This window comes from Triturus cristatus, chromosome 3_2, assembly GCF_964204655.1.
Source record: "Triturus cristatus chromosome 3_2, aTriCri1.1, whole genome shotgun sequence".
Taxonomy (NCBI): Eukaryota; Metazoa; Chordata; class Amphibia; order Caudata; family Salamandridae; genus Triturus; species Triturus cristatus.
Window position 1 is genome coordinate 1,097,235,916 of NC_140584.1, and position 24,754 is coordinate 1,097,260,669.

Consider the following 24,754-nt stretch of genomic DNA (forward strand, 5'->3'; position numbering starts at 1 on the left):
ACTGTTACCTACATGCCTGTTGCAAGTTGAAATATTATGTGGTATAGTTCGGAGGCCTTACAAAGAAATATTCTCAAAATACACAGTGGATGATCCTTGGATTCAACAACAATAGCCCTTAGCTCCATCCTGTTAGTGTGGCAAAGAGCAGTCAGGCATTACTCAAGGAACATGTGATAAGCATTTTACAGTAACATTATGGTGTATATGTAATTGAGACAACTCAAAAGAAATCAGAAACCAATTTATAAAAATAGGGTGTATTTTTATATAAATATAGACACCAAAACGAACTCTGCGTCATACATGTAACCAGAGCTGTGGATTTTTAAACCGTTCAAAAATAGATGTACTTTATCTGTCAAACTGGTCCCATTGTAACGAAAGGGGGAAAACCGAGGTGACACTTGGTCACTTGCAGGGTGCGTTCAAACGGACCCTATTGTGGATAAGGTTATGCAGATCCCTAGATCAAGTTTTAACAGTCGTGACTTTGTTACGTTGCCCAGGGAGTCCAGCTGTGGAGGTGAGTTGGCTGGCCTTGGTACTGAACGGGATCCGAAGGAGGAGTAACATTTACAGCACTTGGGGTTTGGACTTGTGTTTCTGTCCTGGGTGAAACAACTTTATAAACCAAACACAATAAGATGATGGACGGAGAACTGAAACTTTTCAGACACTCATCCCCGTCACTATTAGATCTGGGTTCAATCCATCATCATTCTTCTGCTCACCCCAGTTTCAGCACTCTGTCCATCATCTTACTTTGTTTACTATGTTCGCCCTAAGTGGCCAGGGTATGCACAGAGACGTGGGTCCCTTGCTCACTTTGCCACTGGATTCAAGCTAGCCTGGCTGATGAAGGGTGAAATCCCAAAACTGGTCCCAGGATGATTGTCTCCAGTCCAGGAAAGACCTGGCCTGGCAGTTTGGGCTGGACTGTTCCCAGGAGGAACAGGGTCAAGACTGATTTGCATATGGCTGGGTCCAAACTGGGATGGCTTAGTGAGCGAACTACAATGGATTAAACCCAGATCTGTGACTGGGGATAAGTGTCTGAAAAGTTTCAGCACTCTGTCCATCATCTTACTGTGTTTGCTATGTTTGCCCTAAGTGTCAGGGTAATCCCAGATGTGGGTCCCTTGCTCACTTTGCCACTGGATTCAAGCTAGGAGGAGGTCTTGAGCATAATACGGAGAGTCACACAGGTGTTAGTGGAGTCATCCGTTGAACACTGCCTATTGGGGATGCTTGCAACACCTAAACGTGGGGTCCAATTACACCATAAGTTTGCACTTTTGAGACTAGTACTGGCCAAACGGAGGGTGGCAAGGCACTGGATGCAGCCCGCAGCCCGGCAGTAAATGGCTGACGTACTTACAAGAATATGGGCAAAATACCGACACCGTGCCTTCAGTACGCAGACGACATCGTGTTGCTAGCACAAACACCAGCTGGCCTGCAGAAACTGATTACGGGACTAGGAGCCTATACTACCTTAAACCAACTTACGATTAACCATCAAAAGACCAAAGTCATGCGTTTTTCAAAACATAATAAAACATTGTACAGGCACACCTTCTCCTGGAAATTGGGTGAACAACCATTGGCCCGCGTTGCCTCCTACAAATATCTAGGCTTCTTGCTAGACAGCAAGCGCAACTTTAAGCAATACGTGGAACAAGGATGCATAAAAGCGAAACAACTGTTGTTCGCCTTTAAAATCCTGAAAAAAAAGCTCATAGGTTGCTCCACTAGTCACCTGCTACAAGTGATTACCGCACAATTTTTACCCTCCATCTCGTATGGCTCAGAAAACCTGAACACCAAAGATGCCACCACCTTAAATACAGCTCAATCTATATTTTTCAAAAGATTGTTCTCAATACCGTTACATATCTTACAAGACCAAATCCGTTTAGAATTCGGACTACAAAATCAAATCATGGCCAGACAAGGTGCCTTAGTGAAGTACTACTGGAGAATGAGGGAGGCAGAAGATAACACTCAAGCCCACCGTTGTTGGGTAGAGCTTGAAAGTCAAGCACGACAAGCTAACTCAACGATGACAATCCTGCAGGAATCCTTGTCGGCATTACAGCTAGAGGAGGTCTGGTCAATACCAGCAACATATTCTGGATTAAAAAACGTGGTAATGCCGCAATTAAGCGGATCTCCCTATTAACTGATAACAATTATTTTGCACAAAAAAAACACGCCTGGGCCGTGATACAGGCCTATCAGAGGCTAAAACCGTAACGGTATTTGACTGAACATCTTTCTTACCATAAAAAGCACTACCTGAAGTTGCTACGACTGGGATCATTCACCTCAAAGGATTTAACCCCGCAATGTAAATCCATATGGCCATCGAAGGAATGTCGCCTTTGTTGTCAAGGGGAGGAGCCACTACTACATTTACTATGTATATGCCCTTTTTTACTAAAAACTTGCAAATCCATTCTTCGGGAGATTTTAAGGAATGAACAGATCAGAACATGTAGAGCTGCGGTCATCAGGTGTCTCAGAGGGCTCACGATTCCTCTCTCCTGTAGCGCCATAAAATTCTTGAAAATAGCAGCAAAAGATCTGGAAAAAATTGCTTTAAGCCAAGTAGTTAACACACAACCTGTTGGCTGACTTTTCAACTGCGGTTATGATTTTTAAGGCCTTCTTTAAAATATGTATACATATATATGTTTATTTAATATTTAGTATTAGCATTTTATGATGGTTTGCCATCCTTTTACGATTTTTAAAGAATCAATAAAAGTATTTTTTGACTTGACTTACAAGAATATGGTGTGGCTGAGGATAGACATTTGCGAGCTGTGCAAATGGATGAGCACACTGAGCGGAATCTGGAAATATGGGAAGATATGTCTGTCGGCAGTGGTGGCTGGTGACATTTGAAAGTGGTGAGGTGTAAAATTATTGACGTACTGCACGAGCGAGACTAAACAAATTTTGAAAAAAGAGTGGACAAATGGTGCCTTTTCAAGCAAATTTGAGGAAGCAGGAAGGTTAATAAAGCAATACGATTGAACTATTTATCATTTAAGAAATTGCCAATTTTTATGAGCTATAGAGGACAATCTTTGCGTATGCTGATGTTATCATTTGCCCATATTAACTTTTGAACACACTGATACACTTGAAATGGTTTTAACTATACAATAAATACATTCATTGACTGTGCGGTGCTGTACATCAATATGATGACACTATTTCCTTAAATTAATTTTGTTTTCATGCAAGAAACAACATTGTTTTAAAAAGTGCAGAAAATATGAATACATTTCAAGTAGTACTCTGTGTAAAAAATGCCTGTTTGTAACAGCAAAGGCTTCCCATGTTTTCTTTTCCCCAAATTCTCAGTAGAAAAGCCATCCCAGGGTCCGAGGTAGGACTTATAAGCTTATTTTCACTCTCTGGTACCCTGAGGCTCCTTATGTTGGTGCCCTTGGAATCCTTCTCAATCTCTGCTCTCTCTTATGTCATGTAGGTCTTGTGCACTATTACCTGGAGACTTTACACTCGCCATAAGATATGTGTCTGCAAGGAAACGGTGCAACGCTCCCTCGACATGAATGTTGGACTGACAATTCCCCAGATAATTCATCCAGTGAGAGCAGCACACTGTCCTCCAGCCTACCAGGGTATTTCCACATGTACTTCCTCATCATGGAAAAATCAGATGCGGTGGGAATATGATGGTCAAAGAAGAAATGTGACCTCGCTGTTTAAATAAATAGGTGACATGCTACAACTACAGGAAAGCAATACTGCATGAAGCGCTCTAGCAGAATTCAATGATTAAATACCTGTTGGCGTGTAATATAAACTGTGTAATAAATAATGTTCACGGTTTGCTGCTGTCATAGAGTAAAAGGTGCCTCGCACTGGGCTGTCCGAGAAACTAAGATGGAAAGAAACTAAGAAAAATGTGCCGATATTTCAAATATACATCTGTGCACTTCCAAAAACACAATATCGGTATTATTAGTCTAAGCATTTGAAAATATCTTAACATTTGCATTGTGACCGATCATATTTTAGTATTTGGGCACATCATGTCCACAGTCCACAAACTTTGCCTATAAAAAAATAAGCAGAAAAGCTTTGTAGTTTGAATACCTGTTCTCCACACATACTCTCAACTTGAACCACCTAAGGCACCGCTCGTTGTGTGGCAACATTAAGCCAGGTTCTTCATTAACTTTGCAAGTTTCCAATAAGTGGCAAATGCATTATTGGTGAATTCAATTCGCCTTTTGCAGCCCGAGGAACAACAACAAAGGCTAAGCTGTGCCTCTCACAAGGCCGGGTCACCCCCTTGCTCCCACCGCCTCCTGCTCCTGCCTACGCCAGCCAGCCTCCTTGCCAGCCTCCTTGCCGCCGCCACCGTCGCCCCCCCAGCCCCCCGAGCGGCCCAGCCACAGCTGAGCCGCCCGCTCGCCACTTTTTCCCGCCGCGGGCCCCCTGCGGCCCCGCCCACCACCGGCCCATTGGCCGCCCCGCTCGCCCAGCCCAGCTGACCCGCCCTCCCGTCCCCCTTCTTAAGGGGACAGCCAGGTGCACTCGGGAGTGACCGCTGTGCCTCTCACAAGGCCGGGTCACCCCCTTGCTCCCACCGCCTCCTGCTCCTGCCTACGCCAGCCAGCCTCCTTGCCAGCCTCTTTGCCGCCGCCACCATCGCCCCCCCAGCCCCCTGAGCGGCCCAGCCACAGCTGAGCCGCCCGCTCGACACTTTTTCCCGCCGCGGGCCCCCTGCGGCCCCGCCCACCACCGGCCCATTGGCCGCCCCGCTCGCCCAGCCCAGCTGACCCGCCCTCCCGTCCCCCTCTTATGACGCCCCCAGAGCGACCGCGCAGTGGACGCGCGCAGCGGGAGCACCGATTGAGCGCCGAAGGTGCGCCAAAGGTAAGCCCGTCTACGCCCGTCCGCGCCTGGACCGCGCCCAGCGCCAGGACCCCTGGCCCCCGCAGACCCCAGCCCACCCGCCGGACGTACGACGCCGCCACCCTCAACGCACTCAACGCCGGCCGAAGCCCAGGATGCTACCGAGCCACCCCGAGACGCACCCACGGACCCTTCTGCTGCAACTCCTGCAAGTTCACCTGCATCCGGACCTGCACTACTCCAGCACCAACCAAGACCAAGACGAGCAACAGCAGCAGCCACCTGAAATGCATCCTGCTCAACACCCGCTCCGTCCACAGACACGCCGTCAAGCTCTGGAACCTGCTCGACACCACAACCCCAGACGTCGCCTTCCTCACGGAAACCTGGATGAACGCCTCCTCAACGCCCGACATTGCCATCGCCATCCCAGACGGCTACAAGATCATCCGAAGGGACCGCATCAACCACACCGGAGGAGGCATCGCCATCATCCACAGGAACACCATCCGCATTACGACCAACACCGACGACACCCTCGCACCCGCCGAGCACCTGCACTTCCAGGTCCACATCAACCCCAAGACCACCCTCAGAGGCACCCTCATCTACAGACCCCCGGGACCACGTACACAATTCAGCGAAGACATCGCCGGCTTCATCAGCCCGCACGCCCTCCCCTCCGCTGACTACATCCTCCTCGGGGACCTCAACTTCCACCTGGAGAACAACAACGACCGCAACACCACCACCCTGCTGGACAACCTCGCCAACCTCGGACTCAAACAGCTGGTCACCACCCCCACCCACTATGCCGGACACACACTCGACCCCGTCTTCTCATCCAGCAAGGACATCGCCTTCAGCCACGCCACCGGACTCCACTGGACGGACCACAGCTGCGTCCACTTCAGCTTCAGAAGGACCACGATCCACCACCACCAGCAACAGGTTGCACGCAGAAGCTGGAACAAGATCACAGCCAACCAGCTCACGACTGCCCTGAGCAAGAACCCACCCACCAGCGCAACGAACCCCAGCCAAGCGGCCACCAACCTCACGAAGTGGATCAGCGACTGCGCAGACGACCTCGCCCCTCGGAAGACCCTGACTAGCAGACCCGGTAGCAAGAAAGCCCCATGGTTCACCGACGAACTCAAGAGCTCCAAGAAGAACTGCCGAGCCCTCGAGAGAACCTGGCGCAGAGACCCAACACCGGACAACATGACTGCCCTCAAGCTCGCCACCCGAAAACACCACCAACTCATCCACGCCACCAAGAAAACCGCATTCAAGGAACGATTGGACAACAACGCACACAACAGCAAGGAACTCTTCAACATCGTCAAAGAGCTCTCCAACCCCAACGCCGGTAACAACGACATCACCTCTTCACGAGACCTCTGCAACTCCCTCGCCTCCTACTTCCACAACAAGATCGCGGACATACACAACAGCTTCAGCACTCAACCGACGCACGCCACGACCGAACCACCGCCCCCCACCACCACCCTCCGCGCCTGGACCCCGATCAGCACCGAAGACACCGTCCGCACGATGAACTCCATCCACTCCGGATCTCCTACCGACCCCTGCCCTCACCACGTCTTCAACAAGGCCGACGCTGTCATCGCACCCCACCTGCGGGACATCATCAACACCTCCTTCGACACCGCTACCTTCCCGGAGAGCTGGAAGCACGCCGAACTCAGCGCTCTACTAAAGAAGCCATCAGCCGACCCCACCGACCTCAAGAACTACCGCCCCATCTCGCTGCTCCCGTTTCCTGCAAAAGTCATCGAGAAGACCGTCAACAAGCAGCTGTCCGCCTTCCTCGAGATGAACGGATCCCTCGACCTCTCGCTTCCGGGCCAACCACAGCACCGAGACCGCCCTGATCGCAGCCACCGATGACATCCGAGCTCTGCTTGACAACGGAGAAACAGCGGCCCTCATCCTCCTAGACCTCTCCGCGGCCTTCGACACTGTCTGTCACCGTACACTAGTGCAGCGACTCAGCAACGTCGGAATCCAGGAGAAGGCACTGGAGTGGATCATCTCCTTCCTTGCCGGAAGGACACAGAGAGTCCGCCTCCCCCGTTCAGATCTGAAGCCACCAAAGTCATCTGCGGCGTTCCTCAAGGCTCCTCGCTCAGTCCAACCCTCTTCAACGTGTACATGAGCCCCCTCGCAGACATCGCACGCCAGCACAACCTCAACATCATCTCCTACGCCGACGACACCCAGCTGATTCTCTCCCTCACCAACGACCCCGCCACCGCCAGAGCCAACCTCCACGAAGGGATGAAAGAGGTAGCCGAATGGATGAAGAACAGCCGCCTGAAACTGAACTCGGACAAGACGGAAGTCCTCATCCTGGGATCCTCACCCTCCGCCTGGAACGACTCCTGGTGGCTCCCCGCCCTAGGCAGCGCACCCAAACCAACAGACCACGCACGCAACCTGGGCTTCATCCTGGACTCCACCCTCTCCATGACCAGACAAGTCAACGCCGTCTCCTCGTCGTGCTTCAACATCCTGCGCATGCTACGAAAGATCTTCCGGTGGATCCCCACCGAGACCAGGAAGACGGTCACCCAGGCCCTCGTCACCAGCCGTCTGGACTACGGCAACTCCCTCTACGCCGGAACCACCGCCAAACTCCAGAAAAGACTTCAGCGGATCCAGAACGCCTCAGCACGACTCATCCTGGACATCCACCGTCGCAGCCACATCTCCGGACACCTGAGAGACCTGCACTGGCTCCCGGTCACCAAGAGAATCACCTTCCGTCTCCTCACCCACGCACACAAAGCCCTACACAACCAAGGCCCAGGATACCTCAACAGCCGCCTCAACTTCTACGCTCCCAAACGCCAGCTTCGATCGACCGGCCACGCCCTCGCCACCGTCCCCCGCATCCGAAGAGCCACCACAGGGGGAAGAGCCTTCTCCTTCCTCGCCGCCAGGACGTGGAACTCCCTCCCGACCCACCTCCGCCTGACCCAGGACCACCTCGCCTTCAGGAAGCAACTCAAGACCTGGCTGTTCGGGCAGTAGCGGACCCCCCTCCCCTAGCGCCTTGAGACCCTCTGGGTGAGTAGTGCGCTATATAAATGCTTTGATTGATTGATTGATTGAGCTTTTAGGAGCAGGTTAAAATGGGACACTGGTCGAGCAATTACAGTTCATGCTGACAAAAAAGAAAACCTCTTCAAAATTGTATGGGGCATCTCGGTGCTGCCTCCCTAAAACCTAGTATTTGTTAGAATTTACTGGCATAATAGCACACAAGAACTCAACATGAAATAAGTGGACGTAGCATACATAACATAACACAACAGACTGAAATCATTTCTGCCTTTACCTTCTGAACATTACATATCAGATAATGTTAGAAGAGTGAATAAGATCAGCAATATTTTCCATTGTAGTATCTTAAAAATAATAACCCCAGATAGGTCCAACAGCAGAAGGTCCAGCGAACCCCTTGCCCCATGCACAAAATCAGTCAAGAAAATGTAATTAACACATAGACACCGAATGTAATTAAGAACACATAGACACCGTTGCACATCTTTTCAAATGAATTGATTGCGAAATACAAACTCATTAAACTCAATAGTCCTCGTTAAATTAAAAAATAAAAGCATTCTTATCGTTTTAAAAACAGAACAAAAAGTGGCCGGCTGGTGTGCCCTCGTGAGGTCATGGCTTTAAGAATATATGTAGGTAATTGCTATCCGGTGAAGAAACGTGAAATGCCATCCCTCGCTGTGTGCTCACTGAAAAAGGCGCTGTGCAGCCTCACCATGGGCTTCAATGGGAGCTGGAGCCAAGGGTATCCGGGCTGTGGTGCCGGTCGGGGTGATGGACCTGCGGGCGTCCGCGCATGCGCATTTGTGAAGAAGAAGTTGCCGCTGAAGGAGGAACTGGGAGCCCCGGGACGCCGCACCTCAGGTAAGATATTTTCTTACTTTTAAATACTTTAATTTATTTTAAAATGAGGGCGGGTGGGAGGCGGGTGGCGGGCAACTCTGCTCCGCCGTGGCGTGTGCGTAGCGCTACCTGCTACGTCTACTTCATGCCCCACGAAGCAGGCAGCACTATGCACACTCCGTGGGCGGAGCGGAGTACTACGCCCACCCTTAATTTCTGTAGTGTAAACAATGCTAAATACAAGATTTAAGGTACACGTATTACAGACAAGTGCAAGCAACACCATAAATAACACTGCATGTAGAATAAAAACAAACCATATCAGCAAGTACCTAACGACAATCTATACAAACTGTAGTTAGTAAAGAAAAAGAAAAAGTGCAAATACTTTCAAAGGGCAAAATAAAGCAATCACCAGTCCAGCAATGTACAAAAATCAAACATGTTTTGTAAAACAATCCAACTTTCTTCTTGCATCAAGGTGAAAATACTTTCAAAGTGCATGGAAAAAACAAGTCCAGCAGTATTTGAGTGAGATTACAGATTGAGCAGTGAGGGGGACAGGTGAGTGAAATGTGACATGAGTGCAGGGTGAGTAGTGTGCTTGTGCGACTGCAGGGTGAGGTACAGGGTGAACAGCGCAAGTGCATTGCGAGTGCAGAGTAATGACTGAGTGCAGGGTGAGCGGGTGAATGGTGTGAGTGCACGGTGGTCAGTGTGAGTGCATTGTGATTGCTGTGAGTGCAGGGTGAGCGTAAAAATTAAGGGCGAGAATGAGGAGTGAGTTGTCTGAATGCAAGGTGCATTCCCGGACACTTGAAGTATCTCAGCATGTTATTGACGGCAGTGTAAGGTTTCAGGTACAAGTTAAACTATTGTTATTCTGGCTTTAATAGGGATTGAGGGTGAAGGAAATAATGTGCTGATCCTGCAACAAACTTCCAGTCTTATGATTAGGGTTGCCAGCTCATTATTTTGATGCCCCATACAGGACAAAAATAAGCAGTCACCTAAAGCTGTATTTTCAGCACTTATCTGTGCATACTTCGAACAACAAATATAAATAGAAACACATTTAATTGTGTTCTAGGGCTGCCTGAATGATCTATGACTGCTGATTAAAGGGAACAAAGACAGAGAAGTCACATTACAAATGAATACATACATTTTTATCTATAACCATATTTCGTGTCAAGACAAGGTCTTTCAGTGTCTTTAAACAACACATGACTGGCATTTTGCTTTGGCAACCTAACTTTATATTCCTTTTCATGGAAAGCATTCTCTCTTCTACAGCAGTAAATGTAAATTTCAAATGTAAGGAATAGGCAGAGTGGGGGGGGGGGCTCTTTTTTTGGTCACAGCATGCCTAGGCTTTCGGATGTCATCCTGCCTCAGGCCCATGGTTTGTGCTACTGGCATTCTCTAGTCATGCCTCTCCTATTCCCACCTACCTGCACTCTTTGGGGCTACCCTGGTTGTACAGATACTGTATCTTTCATGTTCGTCCACAGCATTACCCTATATATGTTCCAGATATCAACATGTCTGTTCTCTCACTCTATCTCTCCCCCCTCCCTCTCCCTCTCACTCCCCTCTCTCTCTCGTCACCCCCCTCTCTCTCTGCTCCTCCTATCATGGTATCACCTTGCCTGTGTTACCCCATCTTACTCTGGATTGCTCTCTGGCCTGAATGTCTGCATGTAAAGGCCCCCTGTTCTCACCACATTAAATGCGTCAATTTATCAAGGGCTGGCCTGTCAGCCTTATGCAGAATGTGTATAGGAAAGGAAAGTGGCCGAACTCCTGCTGAAATCTCGGGAGCCTAAAGGAACAGACACAAATGTCAGAGTCCATCATGCACGCCCTAGAGAGCAGCAAACTGGGCTCTTGAATTTTACAAGCTCCCCTGAGTGACTGTAAACACACGTCTGCCTCCATTTCTGAGCGCTCTGTGACGTGAACTGAGGCGGCTGTTCAGACTGGAACAAGAGGATTTAATGCCAGGCAGGACAACAGTTGAAACAAAAAAAAAATTAAACAGTCACTTCTTCAGCAATGGGGACACTGATTACTGCTGAACAAGTATGCTCCATGAAGGAGGAAGAGAAGTGGAAAGCAGTCAAGGTAGGCAAGCATGGCAGAAGCTACACAAACTTTAAAAGGACTAGATTTCACCTACTCTTGGTAGGCCAAAGTAATCCTAAATTTGAGCAGTGGTTCATGCCGCAAGCCCACCTCCATGGCTCTCAAACGAGCATCAGTTGATCGAGCCCTGGCCAGCTCGTTGCTCAGATCCGACCCAGACTGGTACCCTGCACATGACAGCGGGAGGGACAAAGCCTTAGTAGGTTCCTGCCCTGACAACGCAAAGGCGAATCGACTTGCCTCATCTCAACCTTCCATCCTCACCCCTTCATGCCACACAAAACGTTTCATAGATCCTAGATACCCCTGCTCTTTCTAGCATCCTCCTGGCCTTCTGCAATGTCCTCCCAGAACAACTCCCACTTTCATTATTAGTAACAAATGACATTTCAGGGTAAGAAAGAGGCTTACCCAGCGTTAACTGTTTCGGCTAGGCCAGCAGCATGGCACAGATGTTAGGACAGCAGCATCGCACATATTTAGTTGGGCAGCATGGCACAGATTTGGTAGGACAGCAGCATGGCACACATTTGGTAGGACAGCATGGCACATAATTGGTAGTTCTCTGTTTGTTCAGCCCTCTGAACGCCAGCTTCACCAGCTGAGTGTGTTGATGGAGTCTATTGTATCCGCCTTTATCAGCATTAGAAGATGAAAACATTCTGAGGCCTGCCAGCCAGGAAAAATCAAACTACCTCCACCACATTAAGGGTGGCTACAATGTTTGAGGCTATCCTTGCTGACTCCTGGGTGGGCCCCATCCTGCTGACCCCTGGCATTATGGTGACAGGACCTGCTATCTGCCTTTATCAGCCTTAGGAGATGAAACCATCCTGAGCCCTGCCAGCCAGGAAAAAACTAACTCCCTCCACCACATTAAGGGTGGCTACAATGTTTGAGGCTATCCTTGCGGACTCCTGGAGGGTGGGGGGGGGCTTCCTGCTGACCACCATATATTGTGGCAATAGGACCCTCAATCTGCCTTTATCAGCATTAGTAAAATGCAAGTACGCTTGCTGAGCCCTTGGATCACCCCTTACCACACTAAGGCTACAAAATGGGCAACTGAAAACGGGCGACATTCAATCCCTACGACCTTTGTTCATTCTTTCCAACCTTTCTTTTATTATTTCCTTTCTTTTTCTCTTCTTACCTACTTTCCTTCCTTCCCTTCTCACACTTTCCATTTCTTCCCCTCTCTTCCTTCTCCCTCAATCCTTTCTGTAGCTCAATTCTTCTTTTCCTTCTTTGTTAATCTCTTCCTCCCTTGCTGTCTTCTTCCTTTACCCATCAGTCTCTCCCCATCTCCTTGCAAGCTTTCTTCCTTCTCTCCTTCCTTCATTTCGGCTTTACCAAATCTCTTTCTTCTAGCTTTTCTTCCATACTTACCTTCCACTCTCCTTTCTTCTCTCCACCACTCCCTTTTCCTTTTTTACTCCTTCCCTCCTACTCTTTCCTGTCGTCTCCCCACCTCTCCTTCCTTCCATTCCGCTCTCTCCTATCCCCTCTTTCTGTCTTTAAGCGCCCCCACCCATCTTTTTTCCCGCCCACTCTTGTTACGTAGCTGTACGTCTGGACTCATTGTGTACTTAAGGAAATATCAAGGCATTTAGGCTGCGTTTAAAGGAAGCAGTAACCTCATGAGCATATCAACATGTGATTATATACAGGGTAAATAATGGGATAACGAAACGGAGATTCTGCAAATGCTGGAGTGGAGGTTTTTCTGTTCACCCTTGAGATATGAACATAGGATATACAAGATGGAGGTGAGGCGTGCTTCCCCAGACAGTCAAAGCGCGTTGCGTACATTCCTGTGGCTTGAGACCAGACACTGGAGTGAGAAAGAATGGAGACAGGGCTCCTCTCGAAAGTGAATGGGGCTCATGTTAGAAAGGGGCTCCTGATTACCTGTTTTTCCCTAGCAGTGCAGGTGTGGTAGATGGTAAGTTCCAGGAGTGGGCCTGTTGTTTCTATCGTTCAGATGACAGGGTGTCTTGGAAGGGCCTTTCCTTTCCTGTTTCTGATTATTGCTACAAGAAGGCTCAGTGGCAGCCTGGTGAAAGATCTAGTGCTTCATTGTGCCAGTTTTGTGGGTGCGCTAGATGCGGGACGGCCCCAGTGCTGCCTGCCCTGAAATACACTATTTTACTTAAGCTTTCCAATACAGACTTTGTTTGCCTTCACCCTGTCCTGGCCGTGTGAGGGAAAGGTGAGGCGCATTTCCAGCGCCATGTAGTTTCAAATTTACAGAATGTGAATTGATATTCAGACCTTCTGTTAGAAAGCCCCCATTATGTTTTTTTTAAATGCACAAATATTCAATCACGTTAAAGACCATCACCATACGTCTGAGACTACTCAACCACTTTCAAACACTGACAATTCTTTTTTAAATGCAACTTTATAAAAATGTGCTTTTTTCTGCTTAAACTATAGTTGCTTCTTCACCTCTACCACACTCTCCCTTCCAAAGCAGGCAGGTATTTTCCTAAATGTTTTAATGGCAAAAGGTGAATACATATCAAGAGACTTGACTTTCCCTACCATTGATTCAAACAGTGCACATTTATCGCATGTGCTAACATAGAAACTCATCTGTTGTGCCCCCCCAATCTCATCGACTTCCAGCCCTGCCAGTGCTAAGGAAGGGATATTTCCTTAACGGTTCCCGCCATCTCCCTTCTGCGCCTCTCTATACCCACCTGTACCCACCACCAAAGTGCACAGCCGGCTTCATAATCATTTAGATGGATCCTCCGAGTCCTGACCTGAGCAGGACACATGACATACTCACTCACCTTAGGCCTGGCTGGCCTGCAGGCTGCAGCTTTGGAGGCGAGCTGGGCGAGGCTAGCCACCAGGGCCAGGCAGGGACTAGAACTCTTCTAGTACCACTACCACGGCCGCCGCACCGTGCACCCTTCTTCTCAGTCAGTAATACTAAAGTCACGCGCAGTGTTTTAATTACAATGCGCATGACAAAACTGGCACGCAGGCATTAGTCACTAGCCCCCACCCTGAAGACCGCAGCACCGTGGCGCGCAGACACATAGACAACAACTGAGCTCCGCCACGCCCACGCACCATTTTAATAATGAAGAGCCGGCCCGCCGGGCCCGGGCGTACTGCGCAGTGCGGCCCAACTATTTAATTAATTTAAAAAGGCACATGCCGGCACTAACGTGCGCACGGCACCATAACTATAAATTATTGATGGCACGCCACCGTCCGTGGCGTGCGCGCACTGTTCATAGGCTTGCTTGCAGCCGTCTTCCTATGCTGAGAGTGAGGGGGCCACTGGGCGCTCCAGGGGCCCCCTCACTCTCAGCAGAGGAAGACGGCTGCAAGCAAGCCTATAAATAGTGCGCGCACGCCACAGATGGTGACGGCCTCTATTTAAGCATTAATTACAGGCCAGGGGCGTATTAACACAGGCCCCCAAAGGGGGCCTGTGCTAATATGCCCCTGTAATTAATACTTAAATAGAGGCCGCCACTGTCCGTGCCGTGCGCGCACTGTTTAATTTAGGCTTGCTTGCTGCCGTCTTCCTCTGGTGAGAGTGAGGGGGGCCCTGCAGCGTGGGGGCCCCCCCGCACCGCGGGGGCTGCGGGGGCCTGTGTTACGCCCCTGGCTTCAGATAATCCATAGTTTCCTAATCCGAGCAGAACCATCTCTGGAACACATTCACGTGTTCCAGAGATGGTTCTGTTCGGATTAGAAAACTATGGATTATCTGAAGCAGTTACTCATGCCCCCTCCGTCGGGGCCTGACCCCAAGGCCGGCTCCCATTATGTGAAATTAGCACTGCACTGACCCGAGTGGGGACTAGCATGGGCCTGGGACTGTCATGGCCGGCATGACGGGCGGGGTTCGCGGGTGGGGGGGGATTAATTTCATTTAAATAAAATAAAATAAATAAAAAAATCTTACCTTGCCTCCGGGCCGGACTCCTGCGTCGCACCTCCCGCTCTCTGAAAACAGGAAGCAGTAACAGGCAGCCTACCTCCTTCCCCTAAGCCAATCACAATACTGCCTTTGCAGTGTTGTGATTGGATAGGGCGCCGTACTTACAGGAGTCTTAGGGAAGGCCGTTTATTTCATGCAGGCTGCGCAGCAGCCTACATGAAGAAAACAGCGAGTGCTATGACTGGTTTGGGCTAGCCACTTCTCCCTGAACCGTTCATTTTACGTTTCTGCTTCTCGCACTGCGAGAAAGCAGTGAGGCAACGCCCCGACACCCACGTGGTGGAGCCGCCACTGTTTGTCGGAGATAGATTTGCTGGAATCTACCCTCCCTTCCGGTTCTGGGTGTCTGGAGCTGGAGACACTCAACATAGTTGTTCCGCTTTCTGGTCCAGGTTTAGAACACAGGTGAGGGGGGTTCCCTTTTAGGTGTACTGTGAGGTGGCTTGGGTGGAATGTCGGTGATGTTGGGGCCCTATGATTTCAACCCCCACGCCGGGTTCGGTTCCCCTTATACCTACTCCCAGCCCCCCTCCGTGTTGCCCTCATAGCCGATTGTGTACATTATCCTCTTTTTCCTCTACACGTTGTGTCTGGGTGGGTGGAGAGGGAGAGTGTCCCACATCATGAACTGCCACCTTGTTTTATGCTGCTTTTTATTAGATGTTTAATTTACAGGTAAATATTGCACTTTTTCATTATTGTTCAGTACATGCATTTGATCGCTTAATCTTTCTAAGGCTTAGCTAGATGATGGGACAGGCACTTTGTTGCCCTGTGCGGCTTAACAATGCCGATATCCACATATGCCTGATTATTTATCAAATACTAATAAAGACATGTAAAAAAAAATAACTTGCAGCACCTGACAAAATCACATTTGGAGATGGATTTCCACTCTACCCTTGGAGAGTAGAGGTCTTTGGAGTCCTAGGACCCAAGTTCAACAGCTGGATTTCTTTTACCTTGGGCAGACATAGCTGGCAGTTGTCAATCACTGGGGTGGTCGTGCTAAAGATGCTTTACCACTTTACCACAGACTCAACGGCACCAACTTCAGGAAAACAGCTGCAGGGTTGTTGCCAATTTCAGTCGCTGTGAGGTGTTCTTGGGCTGGGGATGTCTGCTGACAGGCGATCACCAAACCTTGGCTGCGGCAAATGTGGCATACGGTTACTTGGGTGGCTGAAGGGCGACAGGAGTGGAATAGCGGCTTGAAACTTGCTGTAAGCTTGGCTACCACTCTCTTTGGGCTCACTCTCGAGAGGCCCAGAAGTTTGCAGTTCTTGTCATGCAGTATTTTCGATTTTCCTGCAACTTGCAGGGGACTGGACCCATCAATCCTTGGTAGTCTGCTTCGGTTTCTGGCATCCACTAGAGTTCCTCTTGCTGGAAGCAATGAGCTTTTGCCATGGACACACGTCGAACACAGGGTTCCAGTATATGGTCTCTTCAGGGCACTTTAGTGTCCTATCTTCGTGCTGCGGCAGAGTCCAAGGTCCTGTTGTGAGTATAAGTCACATTTCTACCCATAGTCCAATAATGTAGGGTCTTCCAACATTGAAGCCCCTTCCTTGGCTGTACAGATCTCCTAGCCCACCCTCAAGGTGTGGCTTGCCTTTTGGAGGCGTATGCCTCATGAGTAACTAATTTTTCCACCTATGTGGCTGGGCAGGGTGGTAAGGACTTTGCCCCTGAGTGGGGGACAAGTACACTTGCACCTCAAGGGCGATGAAGCCTTTGAGGATCTGTGGTAAATAATTTAATTACCGGGACTTAATTTGATACAGAAACATAATAAAAATAGCTCAGTAAATAAGAGGCAGAATCCGTGGTATTAGAGGTTCGGAATGGGCTTTATTCCAATGGATGATTCGAATCGGTTGCTCCAAGTTCCATCACCACGAAGGTTCAGGAAGTGAAGTACCTACATTATTGATAATTATTCACTTTTATACAATAGGCATTACAGTGAAGTAAATGCAAGAGGCGTAACAATTGATAGCAAAGATAACATTTCACATGCGTAGCTGAAGGAGGCGTAAGTGGGAGTAACAAGGAAAACGTCATTGGTTGTGATGTCACATATGGGTGGACCTATGAAATAATTTCGCAATGTCAGCAGAAATACTTGGCAGAGATGCGCGCGCAGCAGTATGACGTGTAATTGACGTGCAACTAGGGGGTGAAGGGGACTTGACATTTAGCTCTACATGTGGCGACAGAAGTCTGGAGGGTCAAGTCAACCTAATCCCAAATCATATCTAACATCCTATGTTTAAAGAACTATGTTATCCAGAAGAGAGGTCTCTTAGAGTAGAATCTTATTCTATACTGACTATACTGACTGTTAGTGCGTGTACAAGCGTCTAAGTGTCTACACTAGGTGCGAGGGCAGGAATCTTCCATAGTAACAGGGCTATGAATTACTTGCATGAAGACAGAGAAGCCGGGCCTTTGCTCGGTAGCTGGAAGAATGTTTACTGAAACTACTAGACAGGAATGCATTGGGCAGGGGGCGGAGCAGATAATTTCGAAGGTGAAATACAGTTTCTTGGCAGGCAACAGGCTGATGTCAGGCTTCGTGAGCCGCGCAGGGAATGAGACAAAGTTCATGGTCACAGATGCAGGCTCAGACTGGAGCTTCAGAGGCAGAAAGCAAGAAAAGCTTGATGACAGAATCAGGGCCTACTTGCCTGGACTGTAAAATGGCATAAGTAAACCATATAAAGCCGGTGGCCTTTCATACTTAGGAATGGAATATCCGGCCTATTCATGGCGGATCTGTAAGAGGACATGTTGACGGTGGACGCACATGTGTTTGCGTCTTCATAACTGGAACTGGAGGGAGTATACATGTACTTGTGATTCATACATGAAACCGTTGGGGTCCAAGATAGGGGACATAACTGATCGGAAAAATCCATATTTCCACATTCCCTCCTTGTCCCCTACTTGCCCGTCAAGAGATATCAATCTTCATCAATCCATTGATCTGTTCATATAGCATCATTTGTTCTTCTTTTTTCTTCTGGGACGAATGAAATCTTGGTGATGGGACACACGATGTGGCACACAGACCACAAATCGCTGGTCCACATTGTAGGCATAGACAGCAACTGAATAGTATGAGGAAGCCAATACCTAGGAAGGATAGGACCTTCCATCCAAAGGTAGATAATACACTCCAAAACCAACCGGACCAAGTCCAGGTGCCTGGATTCTGGTGTATCTGGCTTACAATCTTATGAAGGCGAGTTATGGCTTTATATACAGATGGCGAATTTTCTGGTATGAAAATGCAACAACTTGATCCTATGACCCTACAAGCTCCGCCCCTATCGGCCAGGATGACGTCAAGGACAAGACGATTTTGAAGCACAACAATCCGCATAGCAGACTGTTCTTCTGTTAAATTGCCTAAGGCGGAAATAGTTTCGTTCACTACTGCTTCAAGGGTTCTAGTTAATCTACGTATCAGCTTACTATTAGTAACGGTACCTATATAGGGAAAGAGACCTTTATTGAAATCTGTGTATTTTTCCCATGCTGTTTCAGTGTAATCGACAATTGGGAGATCTCTCCTTTCTCTATTGTGTACTAAATGAGTATTTCTGTGATAATCGGGAGGAGCTAGGAAAACAGGTGGCAAAAGAAATCCAATGTAGCAGGTACCCTCCCAATCTAGAGGCAAACGTACATACGCCGTCTGACCACATATAAAATAGGAATGGCGGGAAGCTCTAAATGTCGACTTGCCTTGATCACTGAATTCTATTACAGTGGTGCATCTACTATGGCCCATATGTATGGAACCATTCTTTCTTACACATAATTCACCTTTTACTGAAAATACTGACATGGCGGGCAAAATTGGAGTAGCTTCGGATTCGACATTTAGGATCATAAGATTAAGCGTAAAATTACCTAATCCATATACTTCATTTTCTAGATCAGTTCCTGTTCTCTTGGGAAGTCCCTCCTTGTTAGGGTAGCAGACTTTAAGTAAAACTAAGTTCAAATTTCCCCATACCCAGTTGTCTTGATAAACTGCAGAATTTGAATCTAGGGAATTAATTAAACTAAACCATGCTCCACAGGAGCCGTTGTGTGTGAATGGGTATGGAAAAAGAGGTAGAATTCCTTTATAATTCTGATAGGGAGGGAGTCGGCCACATATCCAACAATTTGTAGCATTGCTAACCTGATGGGAATGATGTAACATACTAATAAAAGTGTTATTGCGCAGCGCAAATCTATACGATAATTCATGCGGGGGTAGGTCACTAAAAGAATGTTCAGCAGTAACATTATAAACATGTCTAGAAATAGGATAATATATGTGCAACAATATACTTGCAGTAATTATTAAGAAACTTAGGAAAAACAAAATTAATAACGTCACTGTGCAATGACTACGCAGTGATTTACAGTATGCATGTCGTTTCAACATTTTTCGGGTGTTTTCTCTATTCAGATCTAAGGGATACATGTCAGGGACAAATTCAACCGCTTCACCTTGGAGAGGACTTAAACAATCAAATTTCCCGACCGGTTAGATCTGAGTTTTAGTTTATATTGTTCGTGACTACTGGTTTCAACAAAAGGAAGTTTTGAGTCAATGGGTGAAGACACACAAGGTGTGGTGTTTACGTCCGATGGTAGTCCATGAAATTTCTTGATATGACTTGAATGTATCCAGCCTTTTCTGCCCTCGATCTTCACGGCTGTCCTTGTGGTGAGCAAGACCAATTGCGGTGACTTCCACCTAGGATCCAGCTGAGTCTTTCGATCAAAGTTCCTCACTAAAACGAGATCCCCTGGAATTACGTCATGGGGTTTCACCTCAGTGTTGTCAGGAAAGGCTGCAGCTACCTGTGAACGACAAGATTGTAGTGCAGACATCAAGGAAGCCAAATAATCTGTCAGCATATTACAGTCAATATCAGTTATTTTACGTGGTATAGGCGTCCCCCACATATTTGGTGGTCTGCCAAAGATCACCTCATACGGGGATAGCCCTGTTCGAGAGTGTGCTACCATTCTCATGTAAAAGAGTGCAACTGGTAAGGCTACTACCCAGTCGACACCCTTCTCTCTGCATATCTTGGACAATCTGATTTTCAGAATCTGATTATGTCTTTCTACGAGACCTGCTGCCTCGGGGTGTCGGACACAGTGGAATTTCCACTGATAGCCTAACAAAAGTGAAACGTGTTTCATTAGTTCGGATGAGAACGGCTGGCCGTTATCTGAGTAGACAGCACGTGGTAAACCGTATCGTGGGAAGAATTCTCGAACTAACTGTTTGGCAGTAGTCGGGGCAGTGTAATCTGAAACCGGGTATGCCTCTGTCCAACGGGAAAGAGCACAGACAACTACGAGAACATATTTGAATCCTCGACATCGTTCCATCTGGATATAATCCATCTGGAGGACTTCAAAAGGGTGATCAGGAGACTGAAATCCACCCTGTTCTACGGGAACGCTTTTTCCTGGATTGAACTGACAACAGATCATACAGGTACGAACTTTTTGTTTAGCTGCTGCTCGGAAATGTTTATTGAACCAAATGTGTTGGATGCTGTCTAGCATAGCTTTTTCTCCTAGATGTGCTGGACTATGTATAGTGTTAATAATAACTTGGACCATTGAATCAGGAAGGAACCACACAGATTTTTCCTTCGTCATCCATCCTTGGTCCGTTTGAATCCCTCCTAATTCAGTCCATTTCTTTATTTCCTCTGGTGTAGCATGTGTCTGTATGTCAATTACGTCAAGAGCGGGATCTTTAATCGTCATACAATGTGTTGGCGTTGGGACTATTGTCTTTGTCATGTCGGATGTTTGAGTTTGAGCCGTCTGTTTAGCTGTTCTGTCAGCTAGATCATTGCCTTGAGAAATGATATCAGTAACTTTCGTATGAGCTTTACATTTCATAATTGATATTGCAGTGGGTAGATGTATTGCATCTAATAAGGCATGAATGAGGGGTCCGTGCTGAATGTGGGCACCGTGAGAAGTTAAATAACCTCTCTCTCGCCACAGCACGCCGAAGTCATGTACAACTCCGAATGCATAACGTGAATCAGTGTATATGTTGACTTTTTTATTTGCGGCTTGAATACAGGCTTGTGTCAGAGCGACGAGCTCTGCTGCTTGAGCGGACAAGGTATTTATGCAATTTGTTTCAATGATTTCAGTGTCTGTTGTGACTGCGTAAGCGGCCACTAACTCTCCTGTACTTGTTCTCATACATGAACCATCTACATACAACGTCAGGTCTGGGTCTGACAATGGGACATCCGTCAAGTCTTGTCTGGGTTTCGTCGTGATTGTAATAACGTCAATGCAGTCATGCGCTAGTGGGTCTGTTCCAATTACGGGTAAAAGTGTGGCAGGATTCAATGTGTTACAACGTCTGATTTCTATATGTGGTTGGAACAATGTTAATTCATACCCTGTAAGTCGCGCTATAGTTAAATGTTGTGTTTGCGTTCGATTCAAAAGAACCTCTACTGCATGCGGTACTTGTACTGTCAATGGATGTCCTAACACTATGGCATCGCTTTGTCTGATTGCTAAAGCTGTCGCTGCCACTGATTTTAGGCACGCAGGCAGAGCCTGAGCTACGGGATCTAATGTACTAGAAAAATAAGCACACGGTTTGTGTGATCCTGCTTGTTCCTGTGTGAGTACTGACAAGGCAGTACCTTCGCGTTCTGTAACAAAAAGTGTAAACTGTTTATTGTAACATGGTGTTGCTAAAACCGGTGCTTGACATAAAGCTTTCTTTAAGCTTTCAAAAGCTTGTGTATGTTCCTGAGTCCAAGGGAGAACAGTCGATGTGGCTGCCTCCTGTGTTGTCAACTGAATGAGTTGTTTTGCTAGAAATGCATACTGAGGGATCCACTGCCTACAATATGAAGTGAGGCCTATAAAAGCCCGCACCTCCTTTTGTGTCTTGGGTATTGGCATGTTAGCTATTAACTGAATGCGGTCGGGTGTAAGCTGCCTTCCCTCCTTGGACAGCGAGTGTCCAAGATAAACAACTCGCTGGACACAGAATTGCAGCTTAGAAGGGGACACCTTGTGCCCCTTTTCGGCTAGAAATTGTAAAACTGTCAGTGATGCTTTCTCACATTCAGGTTCGCTTCTGGCGGTGATCAGCAGATCATCGACATATTGAAGCAGGGCAGTGTTTACTGGCATGTGGATACTGTCGAGTTCTCGTTTCAGTGCTTGGCTATAGATGCTGGGGCTTTCTGTAAATCCTTGAGGTGCGCGTGAGAATTTAAAGCTACGTCCATTTAAACTAAATCCGAACAAGTATTGGCTTTCCGGATCTATAGGGACGCTGAAAAAGGCATTTTTGAGATCAATTACAGTAAAGAATGTTGCTTCAGAATCAATAGCTGTCAGTAATGACGAGATATCTGGGACCACAGGGAATTGTGGCACAATGCATTTGTTCAATTCGCGCAGATCAATAACCAATCGATATACTGGCGGGGCCTTCGGATCTGTTCGTTTAAGAATCGGAATTATCGGTGAATTACATACATTGGAGTCTGTTTCTACAACCACTCCTTGGGCAATGAGCTCGTCAATGATTTGTAGTAAAGCCACTACAGCATCTGGTGGTAACTTGTATTGTCGCATTCGTGGTAGTACCACTCCTGCCTTTAGTGTAACTCGATATGGTGTAATATTCATGCAACCAACGTCAGTAGGGCCTTGTGCCCATAGATGTGTAGGTAAAGTCTGCAGTCGGGGATCCATGTCTCGAGACACATAGTGACCTTTGAAATCACGTAAAAACAATCTTACTCCTTCCGGAGAACAACATATTATAGCTCCTAGAGCTTTCAGTGTTTTTATACCTAACAAGTTTTCTGGACATGATTTAGTAAGCAATAAATCTGTAGTTCTGGTCAAGGGTCCTATCGTCAGTGGAAGAGGCTGTGATACTTCGTTAACAATAGGTTTTCCTGAAAAACCAAGGGAAATATTCTGTGAGCCTGAGAGGGGTGCCCCTGGAACTTCACTACGCTTTATGGTTGTTCGACTTGCCCCTGTATCGAGTAAAAATTTTCTATCTTGACCTAATAATTCACTATGTACATAAGGTCCTTCTTGGTCTACAGGGATCTCGATAAGGGGTAAGTCAACTTCCCTCTCTAGGCTGTTTCATGCATATCGTTGATAATCAGGATAGTCGTACTGTGCGGTCTGGTACAGCTGTCGTGTCGTGGTTTGTGTGGCAGCAACAGGCAGCGTAGGTGCAGCTGGCACAAACTGTATAGACTGTTGTGGAGCTGGCATGGACTGTGCATGCTGCGAGGCTCCTTGTTCATTCTGATCCTGTCTAAGTGGCCGTGGTCTTTCTTTTGTAATACCTGTGGCGATATTACGCTTCAGGACTGGACAATCGTGTATATAATGACCTGGTTGTTTACAATAGTTGCATGTCCCTTTTACAGGTCCTGCTGAATCACCGGAATGTGTCGTACCCTTTTTATGTCCTTCAGCTGGAACTGTCTGGGAGACCAGCATTTTCATTTTCGTGTCTTTCATGCGTCTTTGTTCATGATCTTGTTCCTCTCTAATTCTATTGTGATGATACTGTAACATTTGTAACATTTGTGATGGGGTGTTACCTTGCCAGGTACTCTCGAATTTTAATACTCTATTCTTCACTTGGGGCAAGGAATTTTCAACTAATTTTGTCACAAACAGATGTGGGTATGATTCGCTACTTGCTTTTATGCCACTATTTATACCAAAACATTTTTCAAATCGTGCATAGAAATCACTAGTGTCTTCATCTTGCTTTTGTTTACAGGCTGAAATTGCACCCCAGTCTTCCTTTTTCGTAGTTAATAAACGTGGCAGTACCTGTACTAGTAAACCTGGTAGTGCTTTAGTTTTGTCCCCAAGCCCCGAACCTGGACCTCGGGCCTTTTCTTCATTTTCTAATGCTGTCCAGTCTATCTTTTGGTCTCCCACCTCCCACTCTTTTTCCTTGAGTTTTTCATAAATGCCAGCAGGCATCAATACCTTTAATATTGTCGGGATAGGTATACTCTCCCATGAGTAACATGTCTTTAATTTCTCGGTGGAAACCCGCTGGGTCTTTGTCATGACTGGGTACCACTTTCTTCATTTCTAACAATTCTATTTTCGATATGGGCGTATATACAAATACACGTTTAAACTGATTGTCCTCGCCCTTTATTGGGTGTACTTCTCGTAAGGGATTCTGTCTGTCCATGTAATACATCGGTCTTTCCTTGATGGGCAGTGAGACATGTTCTGGACATACAAAAAGAATGTACTGCTTTCTTGATTCTAGTATTTCTTTAATTAGCTTAGTACCTGAACCTCTCCATCTATTCGTGAGTAATTCAGTCAATATATCAGGTAAGGGACCAGGATCTGAATGTTGGCTTTTATATAGTATAAGAAGTTGTTGAATCATATAAATCCCAGCTAAACGCTGTTCATCTGGGGTGAGATTCAAAAATGTGTGTGCTACTGTATCATCATCATACTTTCCGGGACTGTCAATCCAATGAACGGCTGACCTGGCTAATTCTTGTTCATCCATAGAATCGAGAAAATGATAACCCCTTCGTTCTCGGAGTAATTTGTCAGTGGCTTGGAACGAATGCTCGGGGGACTTTATATTTATTATAGGTGTTTGGAAATTCCTGTTATTATCTGGGCATATCGGACGTATCGGGTCAGTAAAACATCTAGTACTATTACAAGATCTTCCTCTACCTACATAGGCTA

The 24,754-nt window shown here is 47.2% G+C and overlaps 1 protein-coding gene across 3 annotated transcripts in view; it reads right to left on the reverse strand.

Moving 5' to 3' along the window:
* LOC146859198 (dehydrogenase/reductase SDR family member 4-like) overlaps positions 1-24,754 on the reverse strand; it is a 256,188-nt gene that overhangs the window by 104,269 nt on the left and 127,165 nt on the right. The window lies entirely within an intron of this gene.